This window comes from Callospermophilus lateralis, chromosome 13 (assembly GCF_048772815.1).
Source record: "Callospermophilus lateralis isolate mCalLat2 chromosome 13, mCalLat2.hap1, whole genome shotgun sequence".
NCBI lineage: Eukaryota > Metazoa > Chordata > Mammalia > Rodentia > Sciuridae > Callospermophilus > Callospermophilus lateralis.
This window is the reverse complement of record NC_135317.1, coordinates 31,346,518-31,370,633: the sequence shown is the minus strand read 5'-3', so window position 1 is coordinate 31,370,633 and position 24,116 is coordinate 31,346,518. Positions and strand designations below refer to the sequence as shown.

The window sequence follows — 24,116 nt, the reverse complement described above, 5'->3', positions numbered from 1 at the left end:
TTCAAATTGTCAAAAAATGAGAGTGGGTGCTGGCCCCAAGCCAACTGGGGTCTTCCCTTCACAACCCCAAGATTTACAATCTTGTGACTCAGGGAGAATGGAGGGAAGAGGGGTGGAACAGAAGGTTTGAGTGATAGGATCGTGGGGGGGAAGGGGCCGGAGTTGGGGCAGGGACAAGGAAAGGCCTGAAAGACAATATTTCTGACTTTGCGGATTAGAGGGAGGTGGAAGGATCCTGCTGGGGGGGCCATTCAACTTTGAGGGTGGGCCATTCTGGAGTGCAGAGAGTCTGCCAGGTCCGGCGTTTCACTGAAAAAGAAAGATTCTGGGCCCTTGAGTGGGATCAAGGGTCAGGGACAGAGGCGTGGAATGGCTTTGACCCATACTGGGAGTTACTCAGGCAAAGACAGGGACAATACAAACGTGACACAGAGACAAGGACAAACAGTAAACGTTTAACACGAGTACCCTAAAGGCAGACAGTAAACTTAACACGAGACAATGAACAAGACTAAAGTAGCCGGCAGAACCTGATGGGTTGGCAGTAGAATCACTGAATACACCTCCGAGTTGAGGGCGCCCAGTTTCCGTCCCCCAGTTTCCCGAGTCCTCCAAGGCGTCCCTTGGGGACATGGCCTGTGGCTTCAGGACACATCTGTCCACCACTGCCAGGGGGAGCTCACGCTCTCCGCCGGCAGCCACTTTGCCAACCCTTAACCTGAACCTGACCTGACCTGAGCGATCGCAAGAAAAAGGAAAAAGGCTCCCTACTTACCCCCAGAGGAGTCCGTTGGGGTCTCCTTGTCCGGCGCTGCGGGATTCCCGGCCAACGCACCAAATGTAAGGGTCCGGTGAACGTCGGAGGAAGAGACCACCAAGTGACCAACTCATGCAATAGCAAAAGGGGTTTATTGAGGATCCAATCCAGTGCGCTGGGGCTCCGTGCTCACTCAAGAAGGGAGAGCAGCCCAGAGCCCCGAGCAGGGCTTGAGCAGTGTTTAAGTACACTTTTTGGGGAGGGCGGGGGCTTTGCATACATCACAGTCTCCTTTAACAAATCATCATACACTGCGGGAAAATCAAACAACAATTCTTAGACATGCTTAGTACATTCATTGGCAGGAACAGGTTGGGCGGGGGTGATTGGTCACTCCTAAGCGGGGTACACATTCAAACTGATTGGTTTTGGGCCCTGAATGCCTACGTGCCAGGCTACACAGGGTCCTAGGTTATTAAACAACCAGAGGGTCAGGGGGAATATTTACTGGGCAGTTCCGGGTATTGTCCTAACAGCTACAGGAATTTCAGGTTTTGTGGGTAGCAGAGGAACTTAACAATACCTGGTCCTTTACTTTTTAACTCAGGCCTTGCAGCTTAGAAACTTTACAATGCCCGGTCTTTTACACTTTAACTTTTACACTTTAACTTCAATTTCTTTTACCCTTACACCACAAGGGAGTAAGAAAGGCCCATGAGGGTGGGGGCAGGGAAGTGGGCAGGGTCTACTGAGTCTTCTTGTATTCTGAAGAGTAGTAGGGAGATGGTGGAGGCTAGCTTGTGGGCACGTAGACATTGTGTGGGTTGCCTGGGTTGTAATAGGTGATAGCAGCTCCTTCTGTGGCCTTGGCCTCAGTTGCAAGAGTGGAAGGGACATTAGGGCCACTGACTGGAGCATGGGTCCCAGATATGGTGGTGGCAGGGACTGCATATATCCCATGGTGCCATGCATCATGGGAGATTTTGGATAGAACTCAAGTGGGGATGGTGGATAGGGGTACATTCCATTTGCAGGGTGTACATTCCATTGGTCACTGGTGGGAAAAGACATAGGCCCCACTGGGAATGTAAGGGTACCCATAGGCTCCATTGGGGAAGGCTTGAGATACCATCTGGAGCATTCCCTGACCAAACCTGGTGTGCCCCCTGCTGTGAAGATCAACTGTATAAAGCAGAGCCTTTCCAGCTGCCTCCTCCTTCAGCCTCCACTATTTTTTGGACATAGTTCGCACCAAATGCAGGCTGCTTGAGCTTATAGTCCTTCATGAGATAAAATGGCATCATGAAGGACTGCATGGCATCCTTCCCCTTGGGTAGAAAGATGACCTGGTAAAGGGGTAAGGTAGATAGTGCACTTCTTGGTTCCTATGGAGGCCTCTGGAACATTTTTCATGTAATTAAATGGAAGTTCCACATGATCGTAGGACATTAGGATGCTCTCAGTATTGTTGACTATCACTCTACTGCCCTCTAAGTTGTTCTTGTTGAGTGCCATAGTTTCTCCCATGAGACCTTTTTTTTTTTTTTTTTAAAGAGTAGGAAAGGTGCTTTGAATTGGTCCCACCATAGAGAATACTTTTTACTGAGGTATTGGAAATTATGTTTCCAACATAGTCAGCAGATCTATTTTTTTTTTTTGTAATTTTATTAAGAATACTGAGAAGGATGGGAAGTGAAGCTGATGGTGAAATCAAGTCTGAATCTTGAAAACATCAAAGAACTCTTTCAGATATAGCTAAAATTATGAAATGTTTTATAATAGTTAATTTTACATTAAGTTAGGCATCATTTGATTAGCATTATATAATTGTTATTATAGAAGAAAGATATTCCAAAGCTAATTAGAACCTGTATTTTAATGTAGATATTTGTTTCTGTTTCAGTTCTTCCCATTAGGATCAGACAGGGCTGTTGCTGGTAGAAACCTACTCTAAATTTTTGGAGGATTATTCCTTTAACAGAAATGGTGAATGAGTGCCCTTAACCCCATTAAAGGCTTTAACCTCCTCTGTCCATTGGAAAAGCTCATTTACAGTAATTTCTAAGGGCTTGTTCTTTCTGAGTTAGTGGAAATATCAAGTTTGGTATTGTAGAACACAAATCATAAAAATATAAATGTTATCTTTCAAGGTGATGTCACTTTGGCAAAGAGGCAGGGAGAGAGAATTAACTATGTAGTAGAATCCAACAAATAATATTTCATTACCATTTCTTGGTTTGTATAAAATAAATTTTTTTAAATTGGTTTAGTTCAATTTTTTAAAGATATTTTTTAGTTGTTCATGAATGCAGTATCTTTATTTTGTTTATTTACTTTTATGTGGTGCTGAGGATCGAACCAGTGCCTCACATGTGGAGGCAAGCACTTTACCGCTGAGCGTGCACACCTCAGCCACCAGTTCAGTTCAAATTTAAAATTTTTTTAAAAATATTTTTTAGTTGTCAATGGATTTTTTACTGTATTTATTTTTATGTGGTGCTGAGGATTGAACTCAGGGCTTCATGTATGTCAGGCAAGTGCTCTACCACTGAGCCACAATCCCAACCCCAATTCAATGTACAATTTACTTTTTTATTTATTTAATTTATTTTTTATTAGTTTCACATGACAATACAGTGATCTTGACATATACATTCGAATCAAATGGGGTATAATTTCTCATTTTTCTAAGTGTACAGGTTGCAGAATCACATTGTTATACAGACACGTATATACATACAGCAATACTAGTAGTTATTTTATTCTATTAGCAATACTAGTGTCTATTTTTATCCCCCCAATTTACTTTTAAAAATAAAAATTATTTAAAAAACAAAAAAAATTATTTTTCAAATATTCAATTAGAATTTCTGACTGAGACACTATCAACTGAAAAACCACTAAAGCTCTAATATTTACTGTTAGTCTTTCACATATTTGTTGAGTTAAACTATGAGCTAACTGGCCATTATGGTGGATAGAACAATAAAAACTTGGAACCTGCCCTTAAGGAGCTTAACATCATGTTGGGTGTGGGGTTAAGGGAGTATACATGGAGCAAATAGCACTTAGGCAATTAATGATTAGATACTAGGAGATCTAACTTTTAAAGCAATTAATGGTGACTCCTACATAAACAAAGTAATTTTTATAAAAGTTAAATGGTTACTTCTTCATGCATATTTTTTATAAATGAGGATTTTTGGATGCAACACTTTGGCAAGCATGGGATACTTTCCATTGTGCCTTTCCATTGTACTTTCCATTATGCTCTTAGATGTTATAGAATAGGCATTCCGGTCAGTATGAAGGAATTGTATACATTTGTTAATAAGTGTTGAAGAGTGGCCTCCAAATGAACTGGTTATTCTGAAATCATTCCATTGGAAGACTCAGATACTTTATTGAGGGCTGGTGTTGTCTTTTAGCCAACTTGGAGATTTTTGGGAATGTGCAACAATATTAACAGAAAAGATCTGATTTGTTTTTCTCTAACATTGTTTCTAGCATTAAATGATATCATTCTCCTCTTCTTAGGAATGTTATTTGCACTCTAACTTCAGATGACAATTTGTTTTTTATTGAATTAAAACTTGGTGGTATGTCAACTATATTATTAAATTATTTCTTTAAATACCTTTGAACACTGAACTTAGTTTTGAACAAAAATAATTTCTTTAACAAGTTATAGTGAAATTTCTTTTTTAAGAATGTAATTTAATTTCTTCTTTAGAATAGAGAAGAGGTCTCTCTTTGAGCCTATTACTTATTGGACCTAATCCTAAGATGTATTGCATTTATGCTCATAAAAGATATGAAAAATAATTTTCAAATTTATAGAAAGCTTGGATAAGGGGAACTCTAAATCTGCGAATGCACCTTCAACTTTAAAGAGATTGGAAGGAAATTGATTCTCAGGTGATAATTTCGCTCAGAATCTTCTTTGACATAGTCAGAATATAATTATAGAAAGTATGTGATTTTTACAAGCCCACTGTGGAAAAGATATTTGTAAGGTAATGACATCAGGTGTTCTGTCTTTGGATTCCTGCAATTCTGGATGCTATTTTCATCAGTCTTTCCAGTTATGTAAATGACTCATATTCATTCTCTCTCTCTGCCCCACTTCTCCCTACCTCTTGTTCTTTTACTGAGAGCAATTTTAGCACTAACTGCTCCAAGTAGATAATTTTGACAAGGGTGTCTTTTTTTCTCTCATATTCTCTTACAGCTTTCAGTATATCTGAGTTCATCTTTGTCCATCAAATCACCATGTACCTGATGGATGGAAGATTAGAATGGCTGTTTTATTTCTTAAATGTTGTTATTAGTTTTATTTTGCCACATGACAAATTATCTCAAAGTTAATTGCTAAAAATAATTTTATTATCTCAGAGTTTATTAAGTCAGATGGAGAGTCTTTGGCTTAAGGTCTCTTGAGATCTAAAGATTTCAGTTAGGGCTGTGGTTTATTTCAGGAGCTTGGAGTCCTCTTCAAAGTTCATGGTGGCTATTGGCAGAAATCACTTCCTTGTGGTTATATGACTGAGGTACCTGTTTTCTTGCTGGATGTCAGCCAGGGGTTAGGCTTAGCTTCTAGAGGCTGTACTCAGGTCCTATGTATTTCTCTTACAACCTAGAGGCTTGTCTCCTCTAAGGTAGTGGGTGAATCTCTTCCCCTTTTGAATAACTCTTCACCAGATTAAGTCAGAACTATCCAGTATTATTTCTCTTTTGACTAAAAATATCAATTTACTGGGGATTGCATCTAAAAAAGTTATTATCTTAGTCATGTTACATAACTTAATCATGGGAGTAAAATTTATCATTTTCACAGTCCTGTCTGCACTCAAGGAGAGGGCATTATAAAGGGTATTTGAAATAGGGGGCAGGAATTTTGAGGACCAGCTTAGAATTACTTTTTTTCCTACATATTCCATGTCTTTTCAGAATGGGTTTCTGTTTTCAGCATTGGTTCAGAATTGAGGTGTTGACTTGCTGGCCTGATTCCTCTGGCTAGAGTTTCAAGAATTATACTGAATAGAAGTGGTGAGAGTGGACATCCTTACACCCTTGTCTTGTCCCTGATTTTAGAAAAAACTGAAAGTTTTTTTTTCTAAAATTCAGTATGATATTGGCTTTGAGTCTGTCATATAATGTTTAGGTAAGTCTGCCTTTGTAATGTATAGGTAAGTTCTTTTATGCCTAGTTTCTCCATTGTTTTTAACATGAATATTTAACTTTTTTTTTTTTAAAATCAAAGACTCCTGCATCTTTTGAGATGGCCATATAGTTCTTGTTCTTAATTCTGTTTATACGGTGCATTGCAATTATTGATTTGTGTATGTTGAACCAACCTTGTGTCACTGGGATGAAGCCCACTTGGTCATATTTATTATCTTAATATGTTTTTGAATGTGGCTTGCTAATATTTTATTAATGATTTTTTTGTATCTATGTTCATCAGAGATATTGTTCTATGTTTTTTTCCCCTTTAGAAAACTAATTCTATGAGGTACATCTAACTACCAGAACATGTTGTGCTCAGAATCAGATGGAAAGGTATAAGCCATTTGAGAGAGAACTGTGTAAGAAAGTGGCCATTCAGGTCACTTCATCACCCCTAGATAAAGCATTCACTTATTCATTTATGCATCCAACATACATTTAATATAGAACTTAATTGCATTATAGGCACCATAAAGATTCTTATATTTGTTATTTAGCTTAAAAATAAAAATGCTTCATTACAATCAATGTTCATTGAACCAGGGACCTCTTTTAGCTTTTAAATTTGGCTGTTAGAATGATTTCTTTCTCCCTTCCTTCATTCCTGTTTTTATCAAGAAATATAGCATACATACAAATGAATGTATATAGTATATGTTAATAGGATAAATAATAATAATAAAATAGTAATAAAATGAAGACCTGTGTAAATACAATTCAGCTTCTAAAATAAATGTTTGAAGTCTCTTATGGGTATTTCCCAAAATACATCTTGTCTCTACCAAGAAAACTACTCTATTTTTAAAGAACTTTTATAATCTTTTATTTTTAAAATTATTTCTTACATTCATGTGGAGTGCATTACATTCATAATATAATCTTTAAAAAATAATTTATTTGCCATTTGTTATAGTTTTACTATATGTATTTACATCTCTAAGTAACAAAAGTTTTAGTTTTAATGTTTCAAATATTTTATAAATGCAAATTTATATTTGTTTTACTTAATGTAAAGTTTTTGATATTACATTGGATATTCTTGGCTATTTTTATTTATTCTATTTTAGTGTTGCATACTATTGTTTGACTATATACACTTTAATTTTTAATTCTGTGGTCAATGAATGCTTAGACTTTTCAGTTTTCCATTTTCTGTTTTTTTTTTTTTTTGGTCAGTAGCATAGATTCAATAAACATCCTTGAACATGTCTCACTGGTGCATGTCTGAAGAATTCTAAGGAATAGAATTTCTTGGCCATAGAAGGTAGATATGATCTACTCTATCATCTAGTGCTAAATTGTTTCATAAAGTTTCTGTACCAATTTGCACTCCTACCAGAAATTTTATGAGAGTTCCAGCGCTTAACCTTACCTGCAGCCCTTGGTACTAACTCTTTGATTGACAAGGAAATGTTAGTCTGTTTGGGCCGCTGTATAATTTGCCATAAACTGAGTGGTTTATGATCAACAGAAATGTATTTCTTGCATTTCTAGAGGTTGAGATACACAAGATCAAGGTATTAGCAGTTTCCGTGTTTGATGAGGGCTCCCTCTTCTGGTTCACAGATGGTACCTTCACCCTTGTCTTCATGTGGTAGAAGGCAAACAAATTTCCTTAAAAAGGGCCTCTGTTAAGGGCACTAATCTCATTCAAGAGGGCTCCACTTTTATGACTAGTAACCTCCCAAAGGCTTTGTCTCTTGATACAATCACATTAGGAATATAGGTTTCAACATATGAATTTTAGGGAGGCACAAACATTTAGACCATAGCAGTGGCGGGTTGTAAAGTAACATTTTATGGGGGTTTAAGTTTTATTTGTTGAAATGAAATTGCTAACGAGATAAAGTTTTTATGTGTATGATTATTTATCTTTAATGTTTCTGCTATGTGAAATACCTATTTTGTTTTATTTGTTTCTTTTGTGTTGCTTAGCCCATTGATTTGTGAGATTTTATTATATTTGAATTCTTTGATGACTTAATATAATGTAAATATTTTCACCTTTTATTATGACTTGTTTTGATTCTTTTTATAGTGTCTTTGAGGAACTAAATTTTGTGATTATAGTCTTATAAAGTATTTCCTTTATGATCTGTGCTTTTTGTATCTTATTTAACAAATCTGTTCTTATCTCAAAATAATAGAAACATTTTCTTTTTAAAATTTTATTATTATTATTATTATTATTATTATTATTATTATTGTTGTTGTTGTTGGTGGTGGTGCAGGGGATTGAACTCATGGCTTTGTGCATGCAAAATGAGAACTCTACCAACTGAGTTATATCCCCAGCCCCCAATTGAAACATTTTCATAATTACTTTTATGAGTTTGAAGTTTAACTTTCACATTTAAGTTCTTTATCCATTCAGAATTGATTTGTTATAACAGAATAGAGAAATTCATCTAATTTTTGTCAATTAAACTAAAGGTAAGCACACTTTTTGTAAAGGACAGGACAAAAATTATTAAAGGAACATCTTTAATCTGATACCCTCTAAAAGAGATGTAGGCTTTGTCTTGTGTTATCCTATGTAGCTGATTAAAACTCAGGATCTAGGTTTGAAACAATTGCTAGGTCCCCAAAGCAACTCCTAGTTCCCCTGCTATTTATTATTGTGGATTTGTGCTTAATTTGGGACTCTAGAGTTCTCTTAATTTCTTGTCAACTGAGCAAGGCATAAGAAAAAAATATAAAAATATTTTAATTAACATTTTTTTTTGTTGTGGTCTGCCTGGAGATTATGTGAACATGTATTTTTCTATACTGCCAAAACCAGTGTTTCCCATTTGACTTTGCTCATAATCATAGAGTTTTGCCAAACTAGCCTACTTGACCACAGCTCCACTTTATATCAGTGGTTCTCTAGCCTTGCTGCACGTTACAATCACCTGGAAAGATTTTAAAAGTTCTGGTGCTCAGGCTACACTCAAGATTAATTAGATTGGAGTATCTCAGGCATTACTAATTTTTGAAGCTCCCCACAGAATTCCATTGTGCAGCCAAGGTTAAGAACAATTGTTTAAAATTCAGCTGTTCATTTTGATTCATGTCTATTCCAGTTCACCTGCCTTTTATTTCACTTTACTCAGCCAAGTAGCTCCCCTCTAAAGCTAGGTGTCCACACTCACATGAAACACCAAGTTCCTGATACTCCTGACCTACTTCTTCACATTAATATGATTTCTAAGAAACTGTCTGTTATACCTATGGTCAATTGAATAGCAACATATTTGGCTTGTTTTTACTTTACAAAACATTGTTTTAATTGTCTTTCACTGTCTGCAATGTTTTTCCTTTACAAGAAATTTTTAGTGCAAAGTATATTAATTTGCTAATTAATTCTGATAGACTATTTTCAGAGTCTTAGAAAATCAGTGTGTGATATGCTTAGGTTATGAATAGCTTAGCACAGAAAATGATGTAATTTCAGTGGGACAAATTAGAGCCAATTAACATGGCAGTTAGTTGTCTTTTTGAATAATGCAAATTTGTTTAGAAAAGCTCTCTGTTTTATTTATAAAATGATCCCTGCTTTTAACTATTATGACTGCCATAGCATTTTTCCTTTTGCAGAGTTAGGTCAGATGTAGCAAAACAGAGAGGTAAGGTTCTGCCATCATACTTTGTTCTAGATCACAGTATGTTAATTGACTGTAACACATTATTAAAATACTGTCTTATGACTGTGTTTAATAAAATGCTCAGAGCATCTAAAAGATGTAACATGATTATAAATTCATAATTATTTCTTATGAGGAAATAATGACTATTTCTTGAAATTAAAACAAGTCCTTTTTATTTTCTGGAGCTTTCTTTTAGGGCTTGGGACTGAATACAAAAATATTCAGTCCCAAGCCCTAAAAGCTACAATATTAGCAAATACTGAGCTTAACACATTAGTTTTACTGTCTACAAGATAAAAGCTATTTCACAAAGTGAACAGATGGTTTAACCAGGAATGGCAGACTTCTCATGATTTAATAGTGAGAGAAATAACATTCTTTGGGTATGCAATTGGGCAAGTTGATCTTTAGAAGTCTGTCATTGCTTTCTGTAGTAGTGGATTATTATCATTGTTTTCCTCAGGAAAACATTGTGTGGAATAATTAATTAATGATTACAATGCATTTTGGAAGAGATTCTGAGTAACTTAATATTTTGAATTTGCATAGCTGAAGAGAATGAATATGGAAAAAGATGGAAACAGTTTTTATTCCCAAATTTAATTAATTAATTAAGGTACTGAGGATTGAACCCAGGTGTGCTTATCTACTGAGCCACATCTCCAGCTCTCTTTTTATATTTTATTTAGAGACAGGGTCTTTCTGAGTTGCTTAGTGCCTCACCAAGTTGCTGAGGCTAGCTTTGAACTTGCAATCATCCTACCTCAGTTTTCTGAGCCACTGGGATTATAGGTATGTGCCACGTCACCTGGCTTATTTCCAAATTTTGTGATATATTTTTTTTCTGACATTTTCGGTAATGTTTAGTTTCTCTGTAAAGATGCTATTATAATTTTATCTCATATCTAAAGTTTTTGTTTCTCACTATTGTACAAAAATTCTGCTGCTTTGTGATAACCATAAATGCATGGTAAATTTTATAGAGATGCTATCTTTTGATATTTCGAGACATTTCTACCCTCATGGATACATAGGGCTGTGTTTCAAAAAAAGTCTTTCCTTCTCAGGTGTTTTTGACTATGACCCTTATTTCCCAAATCAGCGGTGTGGTAACTAGTTTTCAATGATATCTTCCTCTTAGTGAATTGCACCTGTTGGTATTTATGCATCCGTCTAGTTTTTTTTACACATTGAATATACACTTCTCCATGTAACCAACAGAATGCTTCAGATTGATATAGTACATCTTACACAGCTAGGCCATAAGACACCCTTATAGCTTCAATTATGTTTCCTTGGAATGCTTACTCTGGGAGAAGCCAGTTGATATGAAAGAAGTTCTACTCACCTGAGAGTTTCATGCTACATGATGCTCAAACAAAGCATGTAAAGAGGTCATGTGGCAAGAGGGAGAATTGATCAATCCAGAGCTGTTTTAGTTGTCCCAAGTAAAATGCCACATGTGTGAATGAAGAAATATTTTGGTTGTCTAGACCAGACAAGCTATCATATGATTCTAGGCCTTGTTGTCAACTCATTGCAATTTCGTTAAATAACCTAAGCAAGAGATGCTTAGGTGAAACCAATGCATAATACAACTGTAAGATAATAAAAATTGTGTATTAAGTTTCTAAGTTTTGAAATGGTTTGTTACATAGCAAAGAGAACCAGAATAAGGGGACAATGAAGACTTAGACACCAACTGCTAAGTTATCATAGTGTTTCTTCATTTTGATTACCTTTGTTGATAGTACTATGCAGATCCTTCATATATATACCAAGACATTATTATTATTATCATTTTTATTTTTGAGATAGGATCTCACAAATTGCTGGGATTACAGGCTGTCCAGCCCAAGCTGATTTCTGTTTTAGTCAGCTTTTTTGCTCCTATGACTGAAAAATCTGACCAGAACAATTGTAGAGGAGGAAAAAGTTTATTTGAGAGCTCACGGTTTCAGAGGTCTTGGTGAGGCTAAATATCATGGCAGGAGAGTGTGGTAGAGGGAAGCAGCTCACATCATGATCAGAAAGAGAAATAGAGAGGGGGAAGGGAGGGGGGCGGGAGGGGGGAGAGAGAGAGAGAGAGAGAGACAGACAGACATACTCTGCTCTCCAGATACAAAACATATACCCCAAAACCATGCCCCCAATTCCCACCTCTTCCAGCCACACCATATCACTTCAGTTACCACTCTGTTAATCCCCATGAGGGGATTAATTACTGATTTAGTTAAGACTCTTAAACCTAATCATTTCTCCTCTCAACCTTCTTGCATTATCTCATATGTGAGCTTTTGGAGGACACCTCACATCTAGACCATGAAAATATTCTTTAAACTTGTCACAATGATACCTAAAAGGTATGTACAGAAGCATTGGAAACTGTAAAGGTCTTGCTTGCTTGAAAGTGGAATTGAGACTTTGTGGACTGTTTTTTTTTTTTTTTTTTTTTTTTTTTTAATATTTCAAGAAGGCTAACCAAGATGGTATGTTAATCAAGATAAGTAAGGCTGTGCAGTTTACTCAGAATATTTCTTTGCTTTTGGCTAGGTGTATATCAATCTGTTACTGAATCTCACTGAAATGAATTATACTTAAATGCAGACTTTTTATTTTTAGCTGTATTGTTTTTATGGATGACAGAATATTTTACTTAAAGTATGGAATTCTTCTAAGGAGAAAAAAAAGATTTATTAGTGTATGCTAGACTTTATTAATATTTCCCAATATCTAGTTCTTCTTCCTTTCCAAGCCCACAGCAGATTGCACTTTCTAAGCCCTTTACCTGTGGGCTGAGCCATGTGGCTGGTTCTGGTCAATGAACAGTGGTCTTTGAACAGATATGTGTTATTTTTGAACCGAAGTGTTTTATTGTTGGTGGAAAACATTGCACTCTTATTCTCTGTTGCAGTAAGCAAGAAGATCATATGTTTCAAAGTGCAGTTTTAAGGAGGAATGTTGATATCCTGGATTCGTAAGTGGCGATGTAGAGCAGAGTCCACCTTAAGTTGAGCACATAATATTTTCTGTTGTGTAAATTCACTAAGATTTCAGGATGAATTTTCAAAATGTAGCTTAAGCTAACCTATTTTAATACAGAAGCTACTAATTAAGGTATTTCCCCTCTCTTAAAATAATGACCTATAGCACCAGTGGGAGTGATGGTGTACTTCACTGATTTGTAAGCACCAAGCTCTGATTCATTAATTGTAGAAAGCACATAGCAAGGCACTGAGAAAATGCAAAAACTTTCACTTGGCTGCAAAGGAGAAGGGGCAGGTTGTAAAACTAGTTTCCTATGGAATGTAATCCTAGATGGAATTGTCTGGCAGAGTGTTAGGCTCTGAAAAATACCCTTTCCTTTCTGGTTTTGTTCAGAACTGTTCATCTTTTTGTTGTTCTTCAATAATCTAGTTTCCACTTGGATGCTTGAATGATATTTTTAAAATGAAAACCTTATCATCACCCCTCTGCTTAAAATGTTTCAGTGGTTTTACACTGCTGATTGGATTAAGATCAATATTCTTGGATTGGTGTGATCCAGTTGTAAATTGTGATTTAACACAATTCTCTTCAGTTTCTCTGACTTAGAATACTGGGTTTCTGAAGGCATGTTCTTTCTTTGTTGAAACTTTTTCTTCACTCCCCATTCTTCTAACCTCCTGTCATTCTCCTGGTTGATCCCATTGAGTCTTTAGATCTCAGGTCACTATTCACATTCAGGAATCTTACTATAACCATTTGAGTTTCTTTGTGGGGAGGTTTTCATAGAACTGTGTTTCTTTCCTTCAGACAGTCATCTTAGGTCTGTAATTTGTGTGTTTAAGTACAATTATTCAATGGATAGTTGTTTTGTTCTTCATTAGGATAGGACCTTGTTTATGTTTCTTCACCATTTTCCCCCCAGTGTCCAGAAGGTGGAATGAATAATTTTTGTGAGCCCTTTACTGTGAAAGACCAAGAAATTCAAGTGGATCTGAAGATCAGAAGGGAAGAAGTGATCTGGAGTACTTTTCTGGCAATCCCATAATGTTATCACTGAATTTTCTTTTATAATGGGATTAGATTCATTTTAATGGAAAGAAAACTAATTGGGATTGATGAATTCACACAAAAATAGAGTGTGGTTTTAATTGTCTATTTTATATATTAAACTTCCAGAGGGCCCTATTTCTTTTCTTGCTACAAAGGTAAAAGACAAGGGTAGCATGTAGCCTTGCAAATAAACTATAAGTAATAACTCCTTTCAGTAATTATGTGTTGAATAAGTGAATGAAAATATTTTAGAAAATGCTATAAATAGTTTACAACCTCATAAATATTTTTGGATAATGAGTGTGAGAATGATCCTAGAAGGAATTATGTTATTGGTGAATTTCTTTTTGTCTCTGAAGATGGTAGTAAAAATTTTAATCTGGCATCTCCTTCAAAGTTTTTAATTCATATTCACTGATTATCTTAATTTTACTCCAGGTTACTTTATTTACTCAGGTGAAATTACAATTGCCGTTACCTTTCATTTGGTTATTTAAGAAAATACACTTAAGAGAGATGTTATTTCTCTTCTAGGCTTAATCTTTGCATTCTTTATTCATCTTTAAATTTCAATCAAATGTAACTCACACCTCTATTGTAGACTTGAATTTGGCATTTAGACTTGTAATTTAGCATTACAACATGGAAACAAAAGGGATTACATGAAATAATAGGGTCTTAAAAACAGTCAAACAAATGACATCTATATATTTATAAAGACTGTATATTATGATTGCATGAAATTTCTTTGCAACTGTATATGAAGAAGTTCATAATTTCATTATAATTTCATTCTCACTCCCTATAAATGTGCTTTTTAACTTGACAAACTTCTTCCTGGCAAAACCTACCTTTTATTTTGGTACTATGGTTAAACCAATTGTTTTATTTAGGAGTAACATCTAATTTTTTACATGTTTAATGATAGGCCCAAATTCTTGATTACAACTTTTTCTTTAAATATATATTTTTTAGTTGTAGTTGGATACAATATCTTTAATTAAATAATTTATTTTTATGTGGTGCCGAGGATTGAACCCAGGTAGCTTCAGAAAGGTAATTTTATTACCCATTGTAACATACTTACAGTAAGAGGGAAGAATTGTTATTTAAAACCATATGAGCCTTTCCAGGAAGGTTATTCTGCCTGAGGAACACCATATATTATTCGTGTTACTGCAGAATACATAGTCTTCTGTTTACTCAAGTGGCTTCTTTCTATTTGTAGGGGAAAACTTGAAACTGAATTTGGAAGTAGAGCTGGTACACTTGGAATTTTCTGTAAAATAGAGCAAGGAGGATTTGGAATTCCTGGAAGGCATGCTTGAAATGAGGAGGAGGAGAAATGAGAAAAACCAGGCAACAAAACAAGTGGTTTGTGCCTACAAACTATCTACTTTTGGATGTCCCTAAGGCACTCCAGACCCAACACTGTCTACTCTGACCTGTTGAATGACACTCAGCTCCAACCCTGCTCTCCTCCATGCTCCCTATCCCAGTGAATGACACCATCTTCCATTTCCACAAACTAGAAATCTGCAAGTTGTCTTTGACATCTCCTTTCCCATCACTGAATGCAAATCCTATTGGTTTTGTCTTATAAATAATTTTGTCTGCTTTGCTTTTTTGTGGTACTGGAAATTGAACCCATGGCCTCACACATGGTGGACAAACACTCTACCACTGAGTTAGATCTGTAGCCCTTTTTTTCTTTTTAAAGTGTATTTAGAGACAGGTTTTCACTAAGTTTCTCAGGCCATCCTTGAACTTATTATCTTTCTGTTTTTGTAGCCTCCTGATTAGCTGGGATTACGGGTGTGTGCCACCACACCTGGTTCTTACTTTTTTAAATTTCTATTTAATAATACCTCAGTTGAAACTAACCCAAACTCAACTTTCTGATAGATCTTTTCAATTCATTGTTGTCTTTGATGCTTTGTTTTTCTAACTGCAGTTAAGAGACTGATATGCTTAGTTTTTTTTTTTTTAATGTATATCACTGCCTTTAGGATAAAGTCCTAAGTTTTTATCTTAACCAGTAATGTTCTGCATGCTCTGTCTCTGACTACTCCTCTATCATTGAGGCAGGACTACCACTTCATATTTAAATCCTAGACTAAAGCTTGTTTCTTTTGTTTGTTTTTGGCTGCCTAATTGAAAGACCCTACTCATGCTTGGATGTCCAGACATCCTTTTGTTGTCCCAGATTTCCTTAAGTACCCTAACACTAGTCAACCCCATCAAGTTGTTTTGAACCCAAGTAATTCTTTTGTTTTAAGGAACAAATACAAGACAAACTCAGGTTAACAAACACATTAGATAATCCCGTTATGGGAAAAAGAAATTAAAATTGTACACTTTCAACTAAGAGAACAATCAAGGAAGACTCTCCAATGAAAACAGTATAAAAACCCCTAGACAGAAAGCCTCCAATGGTACCCTCTTTGGTACCCCTACCATGCTGTGGAAACTTTCCTTGTTTTCTTCTAATAAATCTGCTACTTTTTAATAAATATACTACTGAATTCTCACTTTCCATCATCTGTGTATTTCATTCTTCAGGTGCATGAGACAAGAACCTTCCAGTGCTCACATGATCCTATGTTACATATTTATTCTCTTCTTGCCCTAGTGACAATGGCTGAGTTTTCTTTTAGCTCCTCCAGTGTCCCATGCCCCTTTCAACTTTGAGACATTTGAGTGCCCACTTAACTGCTTGGATCTCTCTTTCTCCCATTTTTATGTAGTTAGTTTATTCTCTTCTTCAGTAACCTTCTCAAATAGCATTTTCTTAGAGAAGCTTATTCTGGCTTCAATATAGGTTTGATTGCCCAGTTACTTGTTTTCATGGCATCCTATTTTGTTTTGTCATAGCACTTATAATAGTTTCTAATTATGTATTTATTTATTTATATGGTGATTTTATTTATGTCTGCTTCTTCCATTAGACTTAAAACTACGTTTGTTCGACTCCCAATTTTTAATTCCTAGTACAATGTTAACATAACAGTAATTCAAATACTGAATGCACGCAAGAATTGATGTTACAGGAAGCCATCTTATTTACACATTGCTTGATGCTTAAAGGGTTGTCTGTTTCAAATTGTGTTTCTGTAAGTAGTAATGGACATACTCTATTCCATCCAGTCTTATCACATATTTATCATATGGTAGGTAAATTTAAGGGCTGAGAATGTGGCAGCAGATACCAAGGACTTTGTTGTCTGTACACAGGTTTATTTGAGTGTATAAGTTAGAAACATAATATTACATTATCATAATAAGTTTCTTTGTGGACAAAAATGCTCAGTAGTGTCCCTGATTGGTTCTGTAGTGATTATGAATTCCTCCTGGTCATTTTAAACCAGCTTACATCCTTCTTGCCATAGAAGACTCAGGGTAGCTGTCTGAAATCCACATCAACAGCAGTAAGTGAAGGCATCTCATTTTCAGGCCAAAGAAACATTACTGAGCTTTAGCATAATGTAGCCCTTTAGTCCAGTGATATTAATGTAGTGTTGTTAAACAGTTAAAATCATTTAGGCTTTAGCTCTAAAATTTTTTGCTAAGCATTTTAAGTATTATTTTTAGGAATATATTTTTTGGTTATTTACTTTTAAAATTCTTTGCCACTTTTTATTAATGAGAATTTTTTATTGAAGATTATTCAGATAATAGAGGTTATATAATGTATTCTTTGCTCTGATAGGTTATTTAGTTTCCATATTTTCTATTTCCCCTCCTCTGCTTTTTTATCCTGCTTCACCCTTCTCTCTCTAGCCCATTTTTTTTCTTTACCCTTACTCAAGATTCCATCTCTTATTTACATGCTTTCATGTTTAAATGAATCTATAACTATAGAAAGACAGAAATGTCAGCTTTCTATTTTGAGCAGGAAATTACCTTCTTAGAATGTTTATAAAAATGGATTACTTCTCTCAGGATATTCATTCATCAAGGCAGAATTTGGTCCTCCTGTACAAAATGGAATGGAAATAGAAACAGTCAAAATATACTAGGATAAACACAGCAATCAGAGATTGGGTGGGGAAGGGAAGTCTAATTTGGAGGAAAAATGTTGGCTGCTTGTGAGGCAAAGAAATAGAAACAGCAAATGTTCCTTTTAATTGCAGCAAGAGAGAAATGTTATCCAGGGATATGCTAGTCTTTTAAAAATTTTATCTAGGACTGCTTTGAATCAAGTCTGCACTCTATAATTATGTGTGAGGTACATACATATGTCAACATCACATCATTATTTCATGGGATTTTGATCATAAATGCTAGAGAACACTGGGTGCAGTGGCATGTGCCTGTAATACTAGGTATTTGGATGACTGAGGAGTACAACTTTGACGTCAGCTTGGGCAACTTAGCAAGACACTGTCTTAAAATAAAAAATAGAAAAAAGGGCTGGGAATGTAACTTAGTGGCAGAGTGCTCCTGATTGAATTCTCTGTACCACCACTCATGCATACACACAACAACAACAACAACAACAACAAAAACACAATAACAAAAACAAAAAGCTCATAAACAAAAACTGGGACTGTAATTCAGATGTTCTGATCCTAATGTAATTACCCCCATAATTTTTTATGTCACTGCTTACAAAAACTGTAATTGATTTGTGGTCCTTAGAGATTTATCTCTTAATCACCTGTTCTACCTTACCTCTTGAGTTTGTTGTATGGAATTTAGTCATTGGCATCATTCTAGTCTTGTCTCCAGCACTGGCAACCTCATTGTCAATAGCAGTATCTCGTAAAGAATGACAACACAGTTACATTGTGCAATTTAACTAGGGTATTGTCATTTTCACTGAGGGAGAAGTTGTGTATTTGAAAAATGGGTTACATTTAAATATTCATCCTAAGAATATTCTAGGACTTTCTTAATGGATACTGTAACTTTTCCCCCCACATATATTAAGCAGGAATTTTGGTTCTATTTTCCTAATATATATATAGAGAAGATAGCATTTGCCTTACTTTAAACATTTCTGAGATGAAAAGATATTTTTGAGGTAGTGATGTGACTTGCCTGATACATCTAAAAACCTATTAATGCATATGTATTGAAAATTAACTTTGCTTGATGCCACTAACCATTAAAGCCATTTAACTATTAGGCACAGATGAGCTATTATCCAATATTTTAATCATTATCAAATGTTATGAAAATGAAACAGATATCTTTGGTGTAGTGAACCCTTGAGTACACCCCCCACCAAAAAAAGAATCCCATGTGATTAATTCAAATAACCCCCAAAGCATTGAGAACCACTGGTTTATTGAGTAGTAATCCTTTTCCTTTTATATACACTTCCCATTAAACACATAAAACCTTTTCTCTATCCTTATTCTGTATTAACAAATAAAATAACTGAGGAGACAAATGACTGTCACATTAATAACAATACCCTTTCTTTACATGCTGCCAGAAATAAAGATTTTGGAAGATTTTCAAAAAGGAAATTGAGATATGAATGCTTGAAACTTGAATGTTTCCAGGTCTTTTTATTCATTTTATTGCATTAATTCAGACATTGCACCAAAGATTGATCATGATAATGACCTTCTAGTGACAAAGCACTTATGTATTTTTTTTCAATTCTTAAAACTAGTTAGAAGGAAATTTGGATTGTGCTGTCATATTCTGTCATTTTACATGTGAAGAAAATGGTGCTTAGTTAGGTTTTACGAATTGATCAAGATCACATTCCTAATTGCTGGCAGAGCTGGTATAGGACTCACCTATCCTGACTCCCATATCATTGATTTTTGTGGGGATCTGTTGGATCACATTTGAAAAGTGACAAGGTAAGAGTGATACCATAAATTAAATGTGAGAGGTATCACATTCTGGGCATGCAAAATATATAAAGGTGTATGGAATTATTTATTTTAAGAACAATTCATTTTATAGCCAAGACATCATCTTTGTGTTGTTATTCTTAATAGTCTTACCATTTCCCTAGGTCTGTTTCTATTTATTGTTATGTTGTGGGGAAAACAGCTGAAAAACATTTCTGTATTGAGTAAGCTTTTGTGCAGATTGTATTTTTCAGAAGAATTGGATCCCTGCTGCTTGAGGTTGAATTTGGTAACACTTTATTTGAGGTTTCAAGACACGTACATTTAATTAGCATTCCCTGTAATAACACTGATCAGTGTGAATTCTGTTGATTAAATGTGGACAGTAGTATTACTGTACCTGAGCAGAATCTACTCATTTGCTGTTATGCTCACTGGTCTCTTGTTCAGTTTTATTTTTGGTACCAGGAATTGAAGCCAGAGTTGCTTAACCAATAAGCCACATTCCCAGTCCTTTTTTATTTTTATTTTTATTTTTTATTTTGAGGCAGAGTCTCACTAAGTTGCTTATTTTTAGACACGGTCTTGCTGAGTTGCTGAGGCTGCCTTTGAATTTGCCTCAGCCTCCTGAGTCACTGGGATTACAGGCCTGTGCCACTGTGCCTGGCCATCAGTTTTGATTTAGAAAAACAAAAACTACTTTCTCTTTATTTTATTTGGATTATGTTTAGTTGATAGACATGGTCAAAATATCTAGGGGAACTGGTATAAGAATGTAGTCTTTTGCCTCCCTGATTCTGTAATAACTCAATTGAGGATTTCTTCAAATTTGAATGTATACTATGGTGATAAAATCTAGATGGAGGGCCAAGAAACACAAATATTAATTCAAGCAGATCTGTTGAAATTCTTGTATTTGGACCACATCTGGAAAGTGACAAGACAAGAGTAATACCATAAATTGAATGGGAGAGAGATCACATTCTGTGCATGAAAAATAGTAGTCCTAGAGAACAGAGTCTGGGGAGCTGATAAATTGATTTTTAATCAAGAGTAATGCTTTGTCTATAGAAAAACTAAGCAAGAAACAACTGAATCAATTCCAGAGATTTTGAATCAAGTAAACAAAAGGCTCATAAAATGCATTAGCATTAGATTTGTTACAAAAGCAGTAAGGACATAAACACAAGAGCAGTGGACATATATCCTAGAGATTTTTTTTTAAACCCAGAGTATTACAAAAGCATTAACTTATTAATTTAATTTTCATTAAGGTTTTTCAGAGAAAACTAAAAAGTAACAGGAGTTTTCAGGGGTAGTTACAATGAATAGGATCGCACTGTTAGCTCCTGTGGGGATAATAATCCATACAAAAACTTATTTTTCTGGTAGAATGATGGAAATTATATTTCAAAAAACTGAATAAAAAGTCCCACAATTTTAATTGAATAGCTGACTTTGTAAAAATAGAACAAAATATAAAAGTACATCATTCAAAGAAGACCTCTTTTCCCCGCATAAGGAAATGAAATCAGAGATCTAATTAACTTTGGAAACTTGGACTGCTATGAGAACAAATGCTAGCATGAGGTGGTCTTGGAGATTATTTTCTTTCTGTCATGGAACTCTGTGGAGACCAAACCTAAGTCTATCAAAAAGGGGCTAAGTCTGGACTTTCAAAGGTTCAACACTCTTTAGAGTAGAGTAGCCTAGGAAAAAGACTTCATTTGGCTGGCATATTTGAACAATGAAGTCCTTCAGACACTGTGACTCTGGTTTTGAAGAGGGAAGAGCTTTCTTGAGAATTTGCAGCTTCAGGCCTCAGGCCTGACCACATCTGGATCTGGAGTTTAAATAATTGCTTAGTAGGAGACATTTAAACAAAGATATGATTTAAAAATAATTGTTTGGAGACTCCTCTATGTTGCCTAGCCAAAGCGTGTGTAGACTGTCCCTAAAAAATTCCCACAGACCGAGTTAAACCAAATAGTGCAAAAACATACCATCACAAGGAAATTAATAAAAGTAAGAGAATTTGGATTTTTAGATACTTAAGATTTTGGGATTACCAATGAAATAATAATATAGAAAGGAAAAAGTGAACAATAAATGAGATATTATCAAATATGGCACACAGATGTAAAAACAAACATATAGAAATGAAATGAAATTAATAAATTTCAAAGTCATATATATTAGATCCAGATGAAGAGAGAACTGAAGAACTGGAAGATTGATATAGGGAAGTTATGCAGAGTTCAAACATGGAGGAACAGAAGAAAAATATGAAAGATTGAGACACATGGAAAATTAAATAAGAAACACTAACATATAGCTAGCAGAGTAGTAGGTTAATAGAATAGAAAGAGGAAGAGGCAATAGTCAAAGAAATAATGCCCTAGAATTTTCCAGGACTAATGAAAATATAAAAAGGCTTAATCTAAGAAAACTCAAGTGTATCTCATTTATAATAAATGGAAAGAAATTTACATGGCAACATCCCATTGTAAAACTCTAAAATAATAAAAACAAAGATAAAATATTAAAAGTAGCCTAAGTGAAAAATGACTAAGAATACAAAGGAATAATATTTAGAAACTTAATACGTTTCAAGTACTGGGAGAAAAAATTTGTTTAGAATCAAGTACTCAGCTGATCTATATTTCAAGAATGAGAATTAACTACATAAAAAGCTGAGAGTGCTTACCATTAGCAGACCTTCAACAAAGGAACTTCTTAGTGGAAAATAGAAAAAGGAAAATGATCCCAGAAACATAATTTAGATTTAAAACAATGGTGAATAAATCTATGCAATTACATAAGTATGAAACTTTAATTACATCTTTAGAGAAACCACATGATATCATTAAAATAGTGAACAAATTAGTACATAAGCCATCCTTCTGGCTGATCAGGTCTAAACTCATTGTATAGTTTTGGAGGAGGATAAATAATAATACTACTAGCATATATAAATTTATGCCAACCATGTTCTATTACATGTATATTAACCTACATTAGGGTCCACAATAACCTTATGATATTAGTAATATAATTACTAATCACATAACAGTACTGTGGTTACTAATGTAATTGATAATTACATGACAGTATTGTAATTAGTAATTAGTGTTGTTGTATACATTTTACAGATGAGAAAACCAAGAGCAACACACGTGAGACCAGATTTGAATTTAGATGATCTGGTTCTAATCCATGATCCTCATTACTAGGCTGTACTGCTGGCAATTGATTTTATACATTTATTCATGGTAATGTTTAATAGTATTTACTAAAAAGAAAATAGTGTGTAACTGTGTATTAGATATGAAAAATGGAACAAGGGAAGAAAAACTGTTAGCAATTCTAAAGAAGCATAGAGGTATTAGAACAATTGGTAAGTACAAAATAAGATAGAAAAGGTTGAATTTCTCTAATCTGAAAATCTAAAAATCTCAAAAGCTCCAAAATTTTAACTGACAATATGGCACATCATTAAATTTAGTTTCATGCTTAAAGTTATATTAAACATTGTACGAAATTACCTTAGCGCTATGTGTAACATTTGTATAAAACATAAATGACATCCATGTTTACAATTGGATGCCAAAAATCTGGAAAAAAAAAAAGAATATCCAACATCTGAAACACTTCTGGTCCCAAGCATTTTGAGTAAGAGATATTCAACCTATAGAGTATTGTCAGATAAAATAGACTTAAAGGAAAATGTACTGTTGGTCATAAAGAATGTCACTTATATAATAAGTCAGATACAATAGGTCAATATGTATAATTACATAGTATTTAATAAGGTGAAAATATTCTTTTCTAATGCTATCACTTAATTCTGTTAATTTCCCATTATGCATTACTGTAGCTGAATCCAATAAATTGACATGTATTTTCATTTTTATTTAGTTCAAAATATATTTCAGTTTCTCTTCAAAACTTCTTTGTTTGGGCTATGGGTTATTTATTTTATTTTAAATATTTGGAGATATTCCTTATATTTTTCCATTTTTTATTGCTAGTTTAATTTCTTTAAGGTCACAAACCATACTTTGTATGATGTCATCTTTTAAATATATTGAGGAAATTTGTGGCCCAAAGTATGGTTTGTCCTAGTAAATATTCCATAAACACTTGCACATAAGATACATTCTGCTGTTGTTGGGAAGTCTTTTCTTTGTCAAGTGGATCAAACTGATTGATAGTGTTTTTCAAATCTGTTATAGCCTAATTGCTTTTCTGTATAGTTATTTATTCTGTCAGTTTCTTAGTGAGGAATGTTAAAGTCACCACTTATCAGTTGTGGATTTGTCTATTCCTTCTTTTAGTTCCATAAGTTTTTGTTTCACTTATCTGAAGCTCTTTTGTTAGTTACATGTATATTTAGAATTTTTAGTCTTCTTGAGGAATATTTTCTTTATCTTTAATTATGTACCTCTGATATTTACCTCTGATGTTATTCCTTATTATGAAGTCTACTTTTTTCTGATACTAATATAGCTATTTTAGCTTTGTTTGAATTCATGTTTGAATAATAATATTTAATAATAATTTAATAATAATCTTTCTCTATGTCTTTATTTTAACCTGTTTTTATTTTTGGATGAGTTTTTTACATAGAATATATTTGAGTCTTAC

General features: G+C 34.5%; 1 protein-coding gene and 1 pseudogene across 1 annotated transcript in view; one reads left to right on the top strand and one right to left on the bottom strand.

Moving 5' to 3' along the window:
• Positions 1-24,116, top strand: part of Gpr158 (G protein-coupled receptor 158) — a 411,653-nt gene that overhangs the window by 68,986 nt on the left and 318,551 nt on the right. The gene's annotated exons all lie outside the window — the stretch shown is intronic.
• LOC143379589 (WW domain-binding protein 2 pseudogene) lies at positions 1,503-2,275 on the bottom strand (annotated as a pseudogene).